General features: G+C 37.6%; 1 protein-coding gene across 17 annotated transcripts in view; it reads right to left on the bottom strand.

The window, feature by feature from the left end:
• MAGI2 (membrane associated guanylate kinase, WW and PDZ domain containing 2) overlaps window positions 1-16,126 on the bottom strand; it is a 1,433,352-nt gene that overhangs the window by 120,101 nt on the left and 1,297,125 nt on the right. The gene's annotated exons all lie outside the window — the stretch shown is intronic.

Genomic DNA, 16,126 nt, shown 5'->3' with positions numbered 1-16,126 from the left:
TGAGGCAGAGTCTTGCGCTGTTGCCCAGGCTGGAGTGCAATGGCATAGTCTCGGCTCACTGCAACCTCTGCCTCCTGGGTTCAAGCCATTCTCCTGCCGTCAGCCTCCCAGGTAGCTGGGATTATAGGTATGTGCCACCACGCCTTGTTTTTTGTATTTTTAGTAGAGATGGGGTTTCACCATGTTGGCCAGGCTAGTCTCAAACTCCTTACCTCAGGTGATCCGCCTGCCTCAGCCTCCCAAAGTGCTGGAATTACATGTGTGAGCCACCATGCCCGGCTCACTTATTTTCTTTTAATTATTTATTTATATGTGTGAGGAGAGCCACACATACAGGCATACAGATTTTGCTGGCAGGTCGACTTCAGTGTAAATGTTCAAGTACCTACCAAGATAACTGTTTCTGGGGTGGACATCAGTAGTATACAGTGTTTCTGGAAACTCCCTCAAGGAGTTTCTACCAATCTAGAAACCCATTCTCTTTCCTTTCTCCTGTCAAGACTGTGAGCCCCTGCTCAGAAACCTGTGAGCAACTCTGTGTTGTTGCTCTCCCTGTGGAATCAGGTACTGCTTTGATCTGCAGAAAGATGCAGTGACATAACCCACCATTTAGTATGCTTCAGGGATGTCTATTCCTTGAACTCTCAATCTTGCACATGCTTTACAGCAAAAGGCAGAACATTAGCTAATAACCATGGCAAGGAAGGACAATTAGTGAGTTAATGAGCCAGGACCTTGTTCATTCTTCTATTGTGAAAGGTTATAGATAACATATGAAAATATTGGCTGAGCCTGTGTCCCTGAAGTGAAACTCATCATGTTGGAAGCTGAGATACACTTTTATTTACCATAAGCACTAATGGCCTTAATGAAGAACACCTTACCTAGAGCATGTTAATGATCATCTTAGAATCTTAGGACAATAAATATATTTTTTCAAGTAGAAATACAATAAGAACTCATTAATGTGCTGATTTTTAAAAATGATGTAGGCATTGCGAGGTATTTGGTTTTCAACCACAATGAGGGTGAACTTTAGTTCCTATTTTTGCCCCCTTTCATGTTCAACAGTGTCTTAGAATGGGTGGCTTGTAAATGATTTGGTCTCCCTGGCCATAATGTGTATATTGTTATCTATCCCGTGGCCTCTGCAAAATTACCTAACTCCTCCGAGTTTGTTTTTCAGCAGTAAAATTGGTACAGTAATAGCACTGATGTCACAGACTGCATCTGAGAATTAAATGAGTTTTCATAGGAAAAGTAAGAACAATGCCTGACATGTAAGAATGGATCTATAAGTATTAACTGTCATTCTTTTTATTATTATTATCTTTTAAATATTTCTCTTATCACTGCCGAGGGGTGTATGTGTGCTTGTGTGTAGGTGCCAACTTGGTTTCTTTTCACATGGGGTAAACCTGTAATACTGCTAGAATTGAAGGAACACTTTGCTTACTACAGGATTATACAGAGCAATATCCCCTAACTATCAACACAGGAAAATAACTTCAGTTATGAAAGAGATGTGTTTGGTGGATTAGATAGATACTGGGTGAGGTCAAGAGTTTATTTTATCTGATTTCACAAAAAAGATGATGTTGCAGGTTTCTGTAGGAAAACACCAACTTCTAAGAGTTTATTATTCAAAGGGAAATCAGCATGATATGGGTCTCCTAATCACCTACATTGAGTCCTACACACATATACACACATACTTTCACACTTATTGAATATCAGTAACCGTTTTTCTTCTTACCTCTTATGATTACCTACCTGAGCCAAGCACTACGTGATATACGTGTGTGTGTGTGTGTGTGTGTATATATATATATATATATATATATATATATATATATATATATTTAAAAACACTCCTTAACAAATCATATGAAATATTCGATGTCATTACAAGTTTACAGTAGAGGAAACTGAGGCATATAGCAGTTATTAATTTGTCCAAGGTCACATATGCTAAACAGCGCTTAGAACCCTAGTCTATCAGATTTCATAGCCTTGCTGTTAGTGAGTGTAGCCACCGCCCTGCATTTCTTACTTTTCTGGCTCAGATCTCTAATCTATTACTTGCTTTGTGAGTATCAGGTGCTTTTATTTGATGAGTACAGCCTGCCTCTAAGCCACTTTATGAGTGGTCCCGATTCAAGGGCGAGTGGAAGTCAGGAACTTTGCCTGAAGCAGGTTTTTTGCTGCATGTGTCTTTTGACAGGCAAGGTGGGGGGAGAAGAGAGAAAAGCAGAGGAAATTGAACAGCTCTTCAGATCCTGTTTAGTTAGGACTTCACATCATGGTGTCATTTTTTTGTGTGAAGTAATTTCTTTGGATATTAGAAATTCTGACATTTGAAATAAAATTTTAAAACATACTTCAAAACATATACAAATGGTCTTTGGATGATTTTCTGTTTTGACTTATTTATGCCTCTGTTCTCCTCTATTACTGTAGATCATTTGAAATTTATTGGGCATAAAACTCCAAATGTTTCAAAACAGATTTACACACACACACACACACACACACACACACACACACACACGCACATGCACACACAATTTGTATGCCCAACAATGATAAGCTATTACTTGTTAATTTCCAGGCACTGCAGAACTCTCTTACTTTAAATCCTTACAGCAATAGTGTGAAGTAGCTGTGAAAGTATAATAATCATCCTGACTTCAGTGTTGAGAAAACAAGTGTCAAAGCCACAGTTCAAATCCTTCCCTATGGCTTCAAACCTTGGGGTTACTACCTTCTTTTTTGATATGTTAGAGGTTGAAAGCAATTTAAATTATGAAGAGCAAGGGAATGACTGATGAGACTTAGTTTAGAAAAGCTTGCTGGTTGAGACTTCAAGATGAAAGTTTAACTGTAAACAGAATTATTTGCTCATGGTAATAACTTAGTTTCAGGGCCACTTTAACTTTATTAGGGTAGTTAGAATAAAAACTAAGATAAAAGAATAGAGATCAAAATAAAAGAATGAAAGCAGAAATAAATTCAATGGTAGCCACATCAAATGACTGAGTGACTTGCATAAAATAGAAGTGAGCACTGAGTTTAAAAATGTATGTTCAGCAACTGGAATTACCTGACGTGGTTTTATTACAAATGTTTTCTATTGGCATTTACTTTAATAAAAACAGTACTTGAAACTCTTGGCAGCTGAAGGCAGCCTCACTCTTCCTTTACTAGAGTTTTCCCTACATGTATAAGTGCACCGAATGTTGATGCACAACACATCTCTGACAAGAGGTGTGCTCAGAGAGGATTCACTCTGAAAACAAGATGCAGCTCCATTTGCTCAGTGATAAGGTCTACAGAACTTATGACCTAAGTGCACTCAGTGCAATGCTAATGGAATTACAGAGCAAGGAAGAGGCCCTGACCTTGGTTTCTATTATTGGGATGAATGGTACTCATTAATTCCCTGAGAAGTGATGACTAAGGTAACTGCTGGAGCACAGTCCATTTAGACAGCATGCCTTACAGACATCATCTGTCAGGCAGCAACATAAATCAAGTCTTTGGATCAGTCCTGGTGACACAGTGTGCTTAGGATACACAGATATTTGGGAAAAGTTGCAATATGTCATTTGGCTTTGGACATACTGGCATTTAGGAAGGAGACAATGTGTCATTAGTTAGAAATTTCCTTTTAATTGAAAATCACATAAATTATGGAAAAAAGAAGCCCTCTTTTCTATTGCTTTATTCCTTTATAGATAAAACATTATTATCTATTTATATGGCAACATGTTTTATATTTTCCCATAGCTGAATGGACTCTTGGCTCTGCTCCGTGTACCACACTTGTTTTAGTAGAATATTCAGAGATAATCAGTTGGATTGGATGTCCTCTAAGTGAGTTTGGAAGGTCTGGATTCTAGGGGTCTGTAGCCATATCACTACTGAAAGCAGTGATCCTCCCTTTTTTGGTGTGGGGTTTTCTTTTGGGACCTTGCATGGTCTACCCCCGCTCCTTAGTCACTGGTCAAAGTAGGCTGATCCAGCCAATGAACTCTTGTTGATTTCTACCTTGGGTCAGTCCTCATAAAGAAGACAGGATCGTTACCTGGAGGACTTTTCTCGATTTGGTGATAGATTCTTCCTGAAATCCTAAGGGAAGGGATTATTAGATTCCCCTTCCCTCCTCTTTTTTCCTTGCTGTTCATATGTTTATTATTTCAGAGAAAGAAAAGTCTGCGACTCATGTTTACATTTAATTATCTTCTTGTTAATAGATCCCACAAAGTGGAGTTACATGTGGAGGAAAGTATTAAATAGTGAAAGTGGATTTTGCATCAATCATGCTAAACTTATAAGAGAAGTTTCTGAAATGAGCGTGACAAAAATAAATACTTCAAAGGCAATCGATAGCATAAACTCTCATTAGCTCACATTTCCCTTAATTTGTCAAGGTTAAACAACATGTCATTAGCTTGAAGAGGCAAAGGAAGTTAGTTTGGATTTAGAATCTGTGACCTGATGTGAAAATATATGTTTTTTAAAAGTTAGATGATTCCAGTTGTTTTTCTTTCAATAATATGTGAAAATTACCTACTGACTAGCTTAAATTTGTTGGTTGGAGCAGAAGGGTCAATTACTATATCAATCAACACATTTCTGAATAGCATCTTCTTAATAGCAAGCACTATGCTAGGCCCAGAGGGGAAGACAATAATAAAGCAACACATGGTATTTGCCCTCAAGAAACTCACAGTCTGGTTGGGGAGACAAGGGATGAACTTATAAAAATATGCAAAGCAAAATGCAAATGGAAAATACATGGTAAATGTAACATGCAGCAAGGGTAGAGAGGAGGAGTGAGTTACTGAGTCCAGGTGTAGACTGAGAGAATGGTGAGGAGCAGGAAGATTATTCTGAGGAGGAGAGAATGTGTGTCCCTAGGTAAATGGCAGCCCTTTTAATAAAAATCTTATGATGGTAAAGGGGTATATAATCCAAGGAGGTGTGTGGGGAGATAAGGAGAGGTGCTTTGTGGGTTGGGGTCCCTCCTGCCCTCATAATTATTGCTCCCTTGAGATCCCTGATAGCCCAGCTCCTATGAACGGAGACTGAGCACAGAGGAATAATGGGGAGATTGTCATAAAGTGTTCCCATCTCTTTAATACATGGTGGAAACTCCTGATCTGTTTTTCTGACTTTAGAAACTGGAGCATAATATTAATCTTGCTTGTTTTCCATCGCTCCTCCCTAAACATTCTGACTTTGTATGTTATGTTGTGACAAACCCATTCAGATAGATATTGTCCCTTCCTGGAATATGACAAAGTGTCCTTCAAAAGAGTTTTCTTTGTCATCAGAAGGTGAAGATGTGGGAAAACAACATGTGTTTTATATTTTAAAGCTTTATTTTTGTGGTAAAATTAAGAAAAAGCAGACGGCGTGACTTGTTTTCCTCTAGAACGCTGTGAAATTTAGCTTTCCAAAGATGAAAACGTCTTCCCTGAAGTTCATAGCCAACTGATTTGCAAAACCTAAAATCAAACAGCTGGTGTTTTAAGGACTGCATATTCAAAAAGTGTATCCCCCAACCCCCAGCACCCATGAGTCATTCTCTTGTGGTTGAACACTTTAGTTACCCTGCAGTTGGTAATAAGCAGATGGTCAGATGGGAGAATGGGAAGAGGGGCCCATCACTGGCAATTTGGGAACTCAATTGAACTCATGTTGCTAAGGGCAGAAAGCATCCTATAGATACTATTAACTATATGGCTGGAGAGAAACACTCAGCAGCCATATATTACTGTTCATGCTTTTATTTTATACCAATCGTTAAAAATTTGCATAGCTAAGTACTGACAGTAAATTGGTAATTGAAAGAAATCTCATGACATTAGGAATTGTAATTAGCTATGACTTGACTGTTCTATCCTGGAACATGAGGTTGGGTTAAAACGGGTTTGTTGTTTGGAAACATTTGATGGGCCAGGGGTCACATGGCTAGCTTCAGAATGAAGAAACACAGGCCACCATGCTCAAAAGGGCCTGGTGTTTGGTTTAGTCATCTGTCATCAGCTTGATACTCTTAATAATTTTTGAGCAAGGACCTCACATTTTCATTTTTCACTGGACCCTGAAAATTATGTAGTTGGTTTTCTGTAAATATATTCATAACGTATTTCTTCTTTGCATCACTCCACTGTTTTTAGTGTCTGCGATGGAAAGTGTAAATGAGACTATGTCATAGCTACCAAGAAAAATCACCGACAGGGTGGGTGGTAGGAAAGGAGTGAAAACAATCCTTTTCTCTTATGCTTCATTCTCCACTCCCCTGTACATCACTAGGAAAGGCAGTCCAAAAAATTTCTGTGAAGTATATTCTTACTTTCAATTCTTCATATATTTATTGAAGAGGTCTAAAAATTACCTTGATTCTCTTACTCCATTGTGAAAATTATTCTTATAAGTCATTCATTATTGTGTCATTGACAAAGCGACTATTCTTCTGTAACTCTCTTTAAGTAGATGTTAAGATAGATCACCATATTTCAAGGGGTTCATGTATTCTTTTGATATGATTTTTCTCCTCATAGTCTGACAAAATGTCTAGACATTAGAGTGGCAGGAAGCAAAGAAACTTCAGAATAGTCATGATCCTCAAATCTGTAGGTGTGTGGGGTCTGGGAGCTGGACAGAGAGAATGAAAAAACCCTTCCATTTGTAGATACACCTTTTTTCTTCTGTGGCAATACTTCTCATTTCTCTGTATGTCCCTGAAAATCACCTTGCCAACTTCTGTAATAACTAGCAAGAATATCTTTTTTGACCTGTTTGGGTCTGAATGTCATGATAGAAAATCTGGTCCCACTAAGCCAAATAAATATTAACCCAACTTCAGCAATTTTTGCATTTTTCCCAAAGACTCAGAAAAAGATATATATTTCCATTGCTGAATAAAACCAGCAACTTAGGACTTTCCAGTCAAGGAGTAGAAGTTGAAATTCTGTGTTCAATGAGAGTAATTTTAGTTAGTAAAATTGTGTAGCTTTTAGCAAGCATGGTTTGCAAATAACCAAACAGCAAGCTGATTCAGTAATAATGGAAAAAACTTTAAAGAGTTATTGATGTTAAAATATAATAAAGGAATTCTTCCCTGCAGGGCAGAAAAGCCAGTTGCTTTATTCTTTTTAAGAAACAGTTGCAGGGTTGAAGTGTGGTGTTATACTTTCATCCCAAACACGCAAATCTACGTTTCAAAGGGCTGGTTGCTTAATTTTATGATGACCAATTTAGTTCCTGAATATGGGGTTCCTTTTATTTATAAGTTATTACAGAGCCTTATCAAATTATTATTAGAAAATAGTAGATGGCTCTACAATGATAAAAAACTGTATAAAAATTTCAAAATCCACATGATGTAAAAGGAGAAGAGCAAACAATTTTCTAGTGATTGGAAATCTCTTATAATTAAAGCAACTTAATTTTTTTTAAGATGTCATTTTTATTTTCTGGAAAAACATTTATTTTTAAAACTTGGTACCAATTATTAAGACAGGTACAGCTTAAGTTGCCCATTTAAAGAATCATATGTCATTCCTAACCCAACCTGTCCATATATATAGAGAAAAATACTTAAATATATACTCATTACTTTGGCCTTCCCTTAATCTGAATAATTTATTTTTATGAAACTCAAGATTTTTGTCATGTTGCTTCATCAGCTCATTTCCAAAACTGCAATATGATCTTGTTCAATGTTGCTTAATCTTAGGACCATTTTTCTTTCACTTATAGCCCTATAGGTGTTTTTTTTTTTTTTTTTTTTGCCAGACTCTTGTTTCTGTCTTTTTAAAAAACTATTTTGAAAACCTCATTTCATTAAATGAGCTTTAAAATATGTATTTATATTTTATTAAATACATAAATACAGTGCAAATGGTATGTAATTTTATTTCATACTAGGATTTCAGTTCTTTTAATTTAATTTCTAAATTAAATTTCAGTTCTTTTAATTTAATTTTCTAAAACTTCTAATACAAAACCATGGCAGAAATATTTGCAGACCTGCAGCAAAAACACTTCATAATGAAACATCAAAACCATTTCTGTTAACAAATGAACTAGATTAATAAGGGTGCCCACTTTCACCAGTTCCTCTTTTTTCAGAGGTGGGGGCAACTTTGTTTCCCAGGCTGTCATAGCTCACTGTAGCCTCAAAATCCTGTACTCAAAAAATCTTCCTACATCAGCCTTTCAAACAGCTGAGAGTATAGGTATGGGAACCTGTGCCTGAGTAATTTTTTCTTTTTATTATACTTTAAGTTCTGGGGTACATGTGCAGAACATGCAGGTTTGTTATATAGGATACACGTGCCATGGTGGTTTGCTGCAGCCATCACCCCGTCATTTACATTAGATATTTCTCCTAATGCTATCCCTCCCCTCTTTCTCCACCCCCTGATATCCCTCCCCTAGCCCCCCACCCTGAGACAGGCCCCAGTGTGTGCTGTTCCCCTCCCTGTGTCCATGTGTTCTCATTGTTCAACACCTGCTGATGAGTGAGAACATGCGGTGTTTGGTTTTCTGTTCTTGTGTCAGTTTGCTTTGAATGATGGTTTCCAGCTTCATCCTTGTCCCTGCAAAGGACATGAACTCATCCTTTTTTATGTCTGCATAATATTCCAGGTACATATGTGCCATATTTTCTTTATCCAGTCTATCCTTGATGGGTATTTGGGTTGGTTCCAAGTCTTTGCTATTGTGAATAGTGCCGCAGTAAACATATGTGTGTATGCGTCTTTATAATACTGATTCACTCTTTCATTTTTTTGAAGCATATCCTACAGCAGCTTTCTAAGATATTGTGCAGGGATAAAACCAATATTTTCAGTTCTTAGTGTTTGAAAATGTGTTTATTTTTACCTTCTTTTGATTGAATTCTGGCTTAGAATTCTAGATTGTATGAAATTCTAGATTGAAAAAATGATTTTTCTTCAGAAAGTTACAGGCACTGCTTTATTGTATTCTTCTAGCATCCAGTGTTACTATTGAGAGGCTTGGACCCATTAGGATTTTTGCTCCTTGTATGTGATACACTTATATTACCTTTTCTTTTTGAAAATGGTTAAGATTTTCCCTGTACATTTTTGTTTTGAAGTATTGCAGTGGTGCATTTGAGTATGGTTCTTTGTCAGTATGGAGACTTGTTTCCTTCAGTTTTGTTTTGTGAGCCTTTCTTATACTATTTCTTTGATAATTTCCCTTCTGTTTTTCTTGTCTCTCTTTCTGGAACTCTTATTCGATATCGGCATCCTGGATTGGTCTGCTCCTTCTCCTATAAGTCATAAGGATTACACCCTCATGGTAGAATTGGTACCATTATAAAAGGCCAAATTTGGCTCTCTTTTGTTCTCTTTTGGCCCTTCCTCCTTTCGCCATGGGATGACACAGCAAGAAGGCCAGATGCTGGCACCTTATATTAGACTTCCCAGCCTCCATAATTGTGACCCAATATATTTCTGTTCTTTGTAAATTATCTAGTCTGTGGTATTCTGTTATAACAGCACAAAATGGACTAAGACGGCTACCTACTTGCTCTATCCTCATGTGTTGGAGAGAGAGCTCTGGCCTTTTCATCTTCTTCTGAGGGCACCAATCCCATCATGGGGGCACCACTCTCATGACCTCATCTAACCCTAACGATGTCCCAAAGGCCCATCTCTAAGCACCATCACTTTGGGAATCAGGGAATGGAGATTTTGGGAAGACAGTTTGTAGTAAATATCATATCTTTTTGTGACTATAAGTAAGTTTTTGAAGCTTTCTTTTGTTCCCTGAGTTACCTTTATTTCTTCTATTTTCTTTCATATTTGCTTGCTTTTTTATTTAAAAAATAAAAATTTCATGGTTGTTGTTTTCCATTCTGTCCTGAGTTTAAGTTCTAGGCCTCCCTGAGTTTCTAAAGAAATGAATGGGTCTGTGTTATCCATATTTGTTTTAGATTTTCTCTGCCCTGCTGAGTTGTCACTTTTTTGTCTTTGAAATATCTTGACCACTCCTGCCCACTCCTTTTCTCATTCATTCACTGTTACTACTTTAGGTCTAAGGTATGAGATGCCAAGTAGTTATAATTTACAACTATCAATTAGAAATCAGAAGTGTCTTTAGTAATTTTTAACCAGTTTTTGCAATCAATATTTTGGTACCCTTGTTAGAGATTTAAAATCTGTTTGGAAAAAAATTAAATATTTTATCTACCCAAACTTTAAAAGCCCTTGTTGTCAATTGCAGCCTTGAGAGATAAAAATATAAAGAATAATTTATTTCTTTTCAAGCATTCAGAAAGTGTCATAAAATTACATTTCATCAACCCCAGTTTAGGGTTAAAAATGTTCAATAAAACTACACTTTCTTACTCTCCTCTGTGTCTCTTGACTACCTTTGAAGCACATAAGACTTCACACTCATCAATGTACTTGGCTCTGAATAATTTCTCAGTAGGCTCCATAGAAATGGTTGATAGTTACAAGCAGGTGTTGCTGACAAGTCATGTTTCTCATTTTTACAAATGCAGTGTATTTTATCTCTGCCATCTCCTTTTTCCTTTTATAGCTTCTGAAATTGTGTTTTGTAAAAAGTCACTTGGCTATCTTCACACAGTTTCCTTGTTACAATAGGTAAATGTCAAAAGTGATCAGATGCAATATCAGACTTCCACTGAATTCCCCTAAGCCCTCCAGCAGATAATAACTTCTTGCAATATTTTCTTAATATAAATGGAAACAGATACTAACCCAGGCAAATGATCCTTCCTGAGCCAGCTGTCCTTTTCAATATGTTATCCAGAAGATTACATGAATATTTATTGGCCTTCAGTTAAACAACAAGCCAAAGTTCTACTAACAGGGTATATAGTATGTTTCAACCTGAAATAATGCAATTTTGTGTGACTGGATAACACTAAATACGAATGGACCCTCAAGCAAAGTGTTCAGGAGCTAGAAGATCTTGATCATATATTAACTTTGAAAACAACCTGCAGTGTGACCTCTGAATGGTCAAATAAATTATGTCAGTTCCCTGACTTAAAAAGTGAGACATGTAGTCGCTCTTTCTTATTCTTATCTTTCTTACCTAAGTATTGCACGTTTAACTTCATTTGGATTTTTGCTTATATGTACTTTCTCTCGTGACTTATATTTTAAAGCATTATAACGATATGTGTTTTTACTTTTACTAAGCAAATATACATTTCCATAATTTATTTGAGACTATCATAATAAAATGACTTTTATTACTCTAACATAAGAAATAAATGAGAACTAAAAAGGGATTGAAGAGGCTCAAAACGTGTTTTGTTGTCCATAATGAAATGCCAATTATACTGGAGGGGGAATAGACTAAAAGTGAAAAAAACTGCTTGGCAAAGATATGTAGATGGCAAACAGCACATGAGAGGTATTCATTATCAATAGTCTTTAGAGAAAAATGCAAATTCAAACCAAAATGATTTGGGAGGCTGAGGTGGGAGGATTGCTTGAGCCCGGGAAATTGAAACCAGCCTGGGCAACATAGGGAGAATCCCTATATCTACAAAAAACAAAAAGCAAAAAAACCCAAACTCCCAAATGACATATTACTATGCACCTATTAGAATGGCTAAAATTAAAAAAAACACTATAACCCCTAAAAATAACAAGTACTCACAAAGATGGGAAGCATCTGGAGCCTTCATACATGGAATATAAAATGGTACAGCCATTTTGGAAATTGGTACCATATAAATCAGCAGTCCTACATCTAGATATTTACCAAGTGAAATAAACCAATTTCCACACACAAAGAGACCTATATGAAAAGGTTTATAGAAGCTTTATTTGTAATCACCAGAAACAGGAAACTACCAAAATGCCTCTCAACTAAGGAATGGATAAACAAACTATGGTGCCTCCATACAATGGAACATTATTCAGCAATTGAAAAGGAGCCAAATATTGACACATGAAACAACATGGATGAATCTAAAATGCATTATGCTTAGTGGACGAAGCCAGACTCAAAAAGCTACCTACTTTATCTTTCCATTTATATAGGAGAGGCAGAACTATAGAACAAAAGAAATCAGTGGTTGCCGGGGTGGGAGTGGGTGAACAGCTGATTCATTATAGCAGCAGTTATAACTAAACACATCTGTCAAAACTCAGACTATAGACTAAAAAGGGTAAACTTTACTATATAGAAATTAAACCTTTAAAATAGCGAAAAATGAAAAAGCAGAAGAAAAGGAGGTTTCGGACGGAAGTAAATAGACAAGTAAAAAGAAACTGATATAAAATAGCTTAGGAGACAGGAGGTCAACAGGGAACATGTAAGGGTGGGAAGTCTTCAGGGAAGAAATGCTGTCTAATCTGAGTCATAAAACACAAACAGGACTTTGCCAGTGGTCAAGGTTGGGTGAAGCAGGCAGCATAGTCATAGGTGGTATGACCTGCAAAGACACACATCTGTGGATAAGCAGCCTCTGTGTTGTAAGGGGTGGGAATGCAGTGAGTACAGACATCACTGAGCCCTGGAAGAAGGAAAGCCAGGTCATGAAAGGTCTTACTACACTAGGGGCTTGGAATTTATATCAGAGCCAATTGAGCAGTCACTAATGGATTATGACAGCTAAGTGAGATCATCAGACTTGTTTTAGAAACAGTCTGATGATGGTAGGAAGTATGAAGGGTGGACTGAAGCATAGGGAGAGTGGGAATTAGGCTGGAGGCAGGGAGGTAATTTAAAGGCCACCACAATGCTCCAGAGTCGTACAGTCCAATATAATAGCTACAAGCCACATGTGGCCATTTAATTATTTGAAATCAAAGATAATTAAAAATTAAACTCCTTGGTCATGCCAGCCTCATTTCAAATGCTCCACAGATGCATATGGCTAATGGCCATAGTGTTGTTTAGTGCAGTATAAAACATTTCCATATTGCAGAAAGTTCTGCTGCACAGTGTAACCTAGAACCTTAAGGAAGGCATTGGCAGTGGTGGTAGGGAATGCCTAATGTATTCTTCTTATATCTGGAAAGCATGTCTGGATAACAGCTTGCCTTCATTCCTCAAGAGTGACAAGTATAGTTGTGTATAAATTTAGCTAGGATATGAATGTAGGTACCTGGAGGTCTGCTTTAAAGCTTGCGATCATATACATCGATTAGAGCTGAGAGTGACTTGACACCAGGAGCGTCAATATCAGTGTTTAATTTGGCACCCAGGTTTTATTGTATTTCAATTTTGTCAAGTGCCTACAAGAATGTGGCTATTTTTCATCTTGCTGTTCATTTAGCAAGTCTAATAAACATTTGAATGAAGATTTTTAAGTTGAAATATTCTCCTACTTCCCAACTGCTCTGTGGCAGAAAACTGTAAGAGCAAAACCATTCATAATATTTGCTCTTTCTTACTTTCTGGAAGACCCTCCTCTCATGATGAATCCATAAATATACATCTTTATGATGAACAGACTTATCACAGAAGGTTTTAGGCACTTCTTGAAAGCAGATGGGTTCATCAGGTACTCAACATCTGGCCATCTTTGTAGAGCAAACCCTTACTCCACTATTTAGTTGATTTTCTCTGGCACTGTAAAAACCTTGGGAATGCCTAGTCATCTGACTCATCACCCAGAAAAGGCTGTCTGACTAACCTGCAGAAATGATTCCAACCAAGTACTCAGAATAGTTTGGTTTGGAACAAATCCAGCTTCAATTGCAAAATTATTGGTGGTCAAATGCACAAATAAAAAGATCTTTTACCAAGGTATGGTGTAGTAGGAAAGAGTTTTGGTAGAAGCACTCCCTAAGTTCTTGACAGAAACTGGGCATCAAAAGGAAATATTTTATCCCAGGCCAAATGGGAAAAATATCCCCTTATAATATCCTTACAACATACCTGGACAAGCGTGATAAATAACAGTACTGTGTTCACTTAACAACTTGCTTTTAAAATGGTTCCACATGTGGAACAAGGTTTGTTAGCCTTCTCTGTAGTTGATTGTTGGGAAGAAAGAAGAAAAATAAAATCACAGAGAAGTTAATCCTCCATGAGGCCCTGAATACAGTATAAAGAAAGAGGATCTTCTGCAAAAATGCTTTGTAGGCTGTGAATTTGCTTGAACCTCGTGTGGGAGAGTGATGGGCATCCTGCATTGGTAGAGGACCATCCTGTACATGATGCCTGGGGTCCTGTCTCAGTTGCAATCTCCCTGTACTATCTAGTGAATAAGAAGGAGCTACAGGACAAAAGCCCACAGGAATCGGCCACTGATCACCCATTTAAGAGCTTTCAAGACAATCAAATAGCTAAAGGTAAGAAGATATCTACCTTCTGCTGCTGCCTGGAGTCTTTGAACACAATTATAAGAACTCTCCTGAAAAATGATTCCCTAGTGGGGGAAACATGATTTATGAGCTCCATTCAACAATAAGAAAAATAGTCCAGAATTTTAGAAAATGCATTGTGAACACAGATTTTTTTGATGGATTGTATTGCTCCTCTTCTTGAGAATAAATAAGAATGATGGTGTTCTCTGCAGACTTACTCTACAATTTAATGATCTTTAAATTTGTTAGTGCTAGGAGAGTAAAATGTTTACATTTGTCTTTCTATTTTACTTAATAAATGCTTCAGTGTTCTGTTATCAAAGGACTCAGAATTTGAGGCTACATATATATATATGTATAACATCTGCTTATTTGCTTACTAGTAGGAACCAGGCAGCCAGGTTTTAATTTGGGAACAAAATTAGTCATGTTCACGACTGAAAAAGTGGAATTGAATAAATAGATCCTATTCATTCTGACCTTAGTGAGTATAATCCTATAAAGGAGTAACACAATTCAGAAGTTGTTTAGTTGGAACTGAAATGGGTTGCTTTGTTAATGAGGATTGTAAATGAATAAATAATCTGAAGTAATACTTTTTTCTAAGGAGTCTGGGATGCCATCCAAACCCTCCTATTTAGGACTATATAATTATTGCTGAGGTGGTGCTCACACAGATGGATAACGATTCCAAGGACTGGTGCCCGGAGAGGTGAATCAGAGGGCACACTGAGGCCACTGCCTGGTCTTCGGAGAGCAAGGGCTTTGCAACCAAGAAGCATATGACGAGAGAGGCTGGCCAGAGGCACAAAGACAGCTTCCCTGCCCCTGACTTCTTAGGGTGCTCTCTCATCTGAGTCTTCATTCACCAAGCCCCAGGCTGACTATGGCTCAGACAGTAAACATCTCCCATTGCTTACTGCTTCCTGACTTCCCTCCTTTTATTGTGCCTGGGTAAATGAATCGTTTACCCAGGCTGAGAACAACTGATGGGAAATCTGTATTCTGGGACATTGCTCCAGTTCTGCTTTATTATCGTGTAATTTCTCACTCTCGGCAAGGACGAGCTTTCACACAATTCTTCCCCTAAGTGATCCTCTGCTGCATCGCCCATTGTCAAAAATACGTCTTGCTACCTTTGTGGGATGAAACAGCTAGGTTTGGGTGCAGGATAAGTTAGGGCAGAACAGTCACAGTTTTCCTTTTGATGAGGATTGCGCTTGATCACTGGATGAGAAGCCAATCCAACCCCATAAACATAAATAACATGAAAATCCTTGAAAAACACCTACCAAGAATTGTGACCGATCCAGAGAAATGCTACCTTTTCTTGCCCTTAAGGAACTCACAACTTTTGTGTGGAAAGCAAAACATAAACACATGAAAAGTGAAATGACTGTAATAGCAATAACAGACAATAAAAGGAGGGAAGTCAGGAAGCAGTAAGCAATGGGAGATGTTTACTGTCTGGGCCATAGTCTCCACCTCCTAGGGTTGCTGTGAAGATTAAATACAGTGTAAGATTCTGAGCACAGTGCCTGGGAGAAACCTTCATAAAAAATATTATTGCATAGGGGAAGCATACCAAGTGGCAACAGGCAAAACATGGCCTCCGGGACAGGGTAAATATCTAAGCCAGCTTTAATGGAATGAAACCTGTGAGGAGCTGCTGGCAAAAAAGTAGCCATGTCCAGATGCTCCAGGGTCTTGAATGGACAAGAGGCGTGTTTGAGCTTCATCCTGCAGATATTTGTATCAGGAGTGTTATGGTCAAAGAC

The sequence above is a fragment of the Cebus imitator genome, unplaced genomic scaffold, assembly GCF_001604975.1.
Source record: "Cebus imitator isolate Cc_AM_T3 unplaced genomic scaffold, Cebus_imitator-1.0 Scaffold26, whole genome shotgun sequence".
Taxonomy (NCBI): Eukaryota; Metazoa; Chordata; class Mammalia; order Primates; family Cebidae; genus Cebus; species Cebus imitator.
The sequence above is the reverse complement of the archived record's forward strand: the minus strand, read 5'-3'. Positions and strand labels throughout refer to the sequence as shown.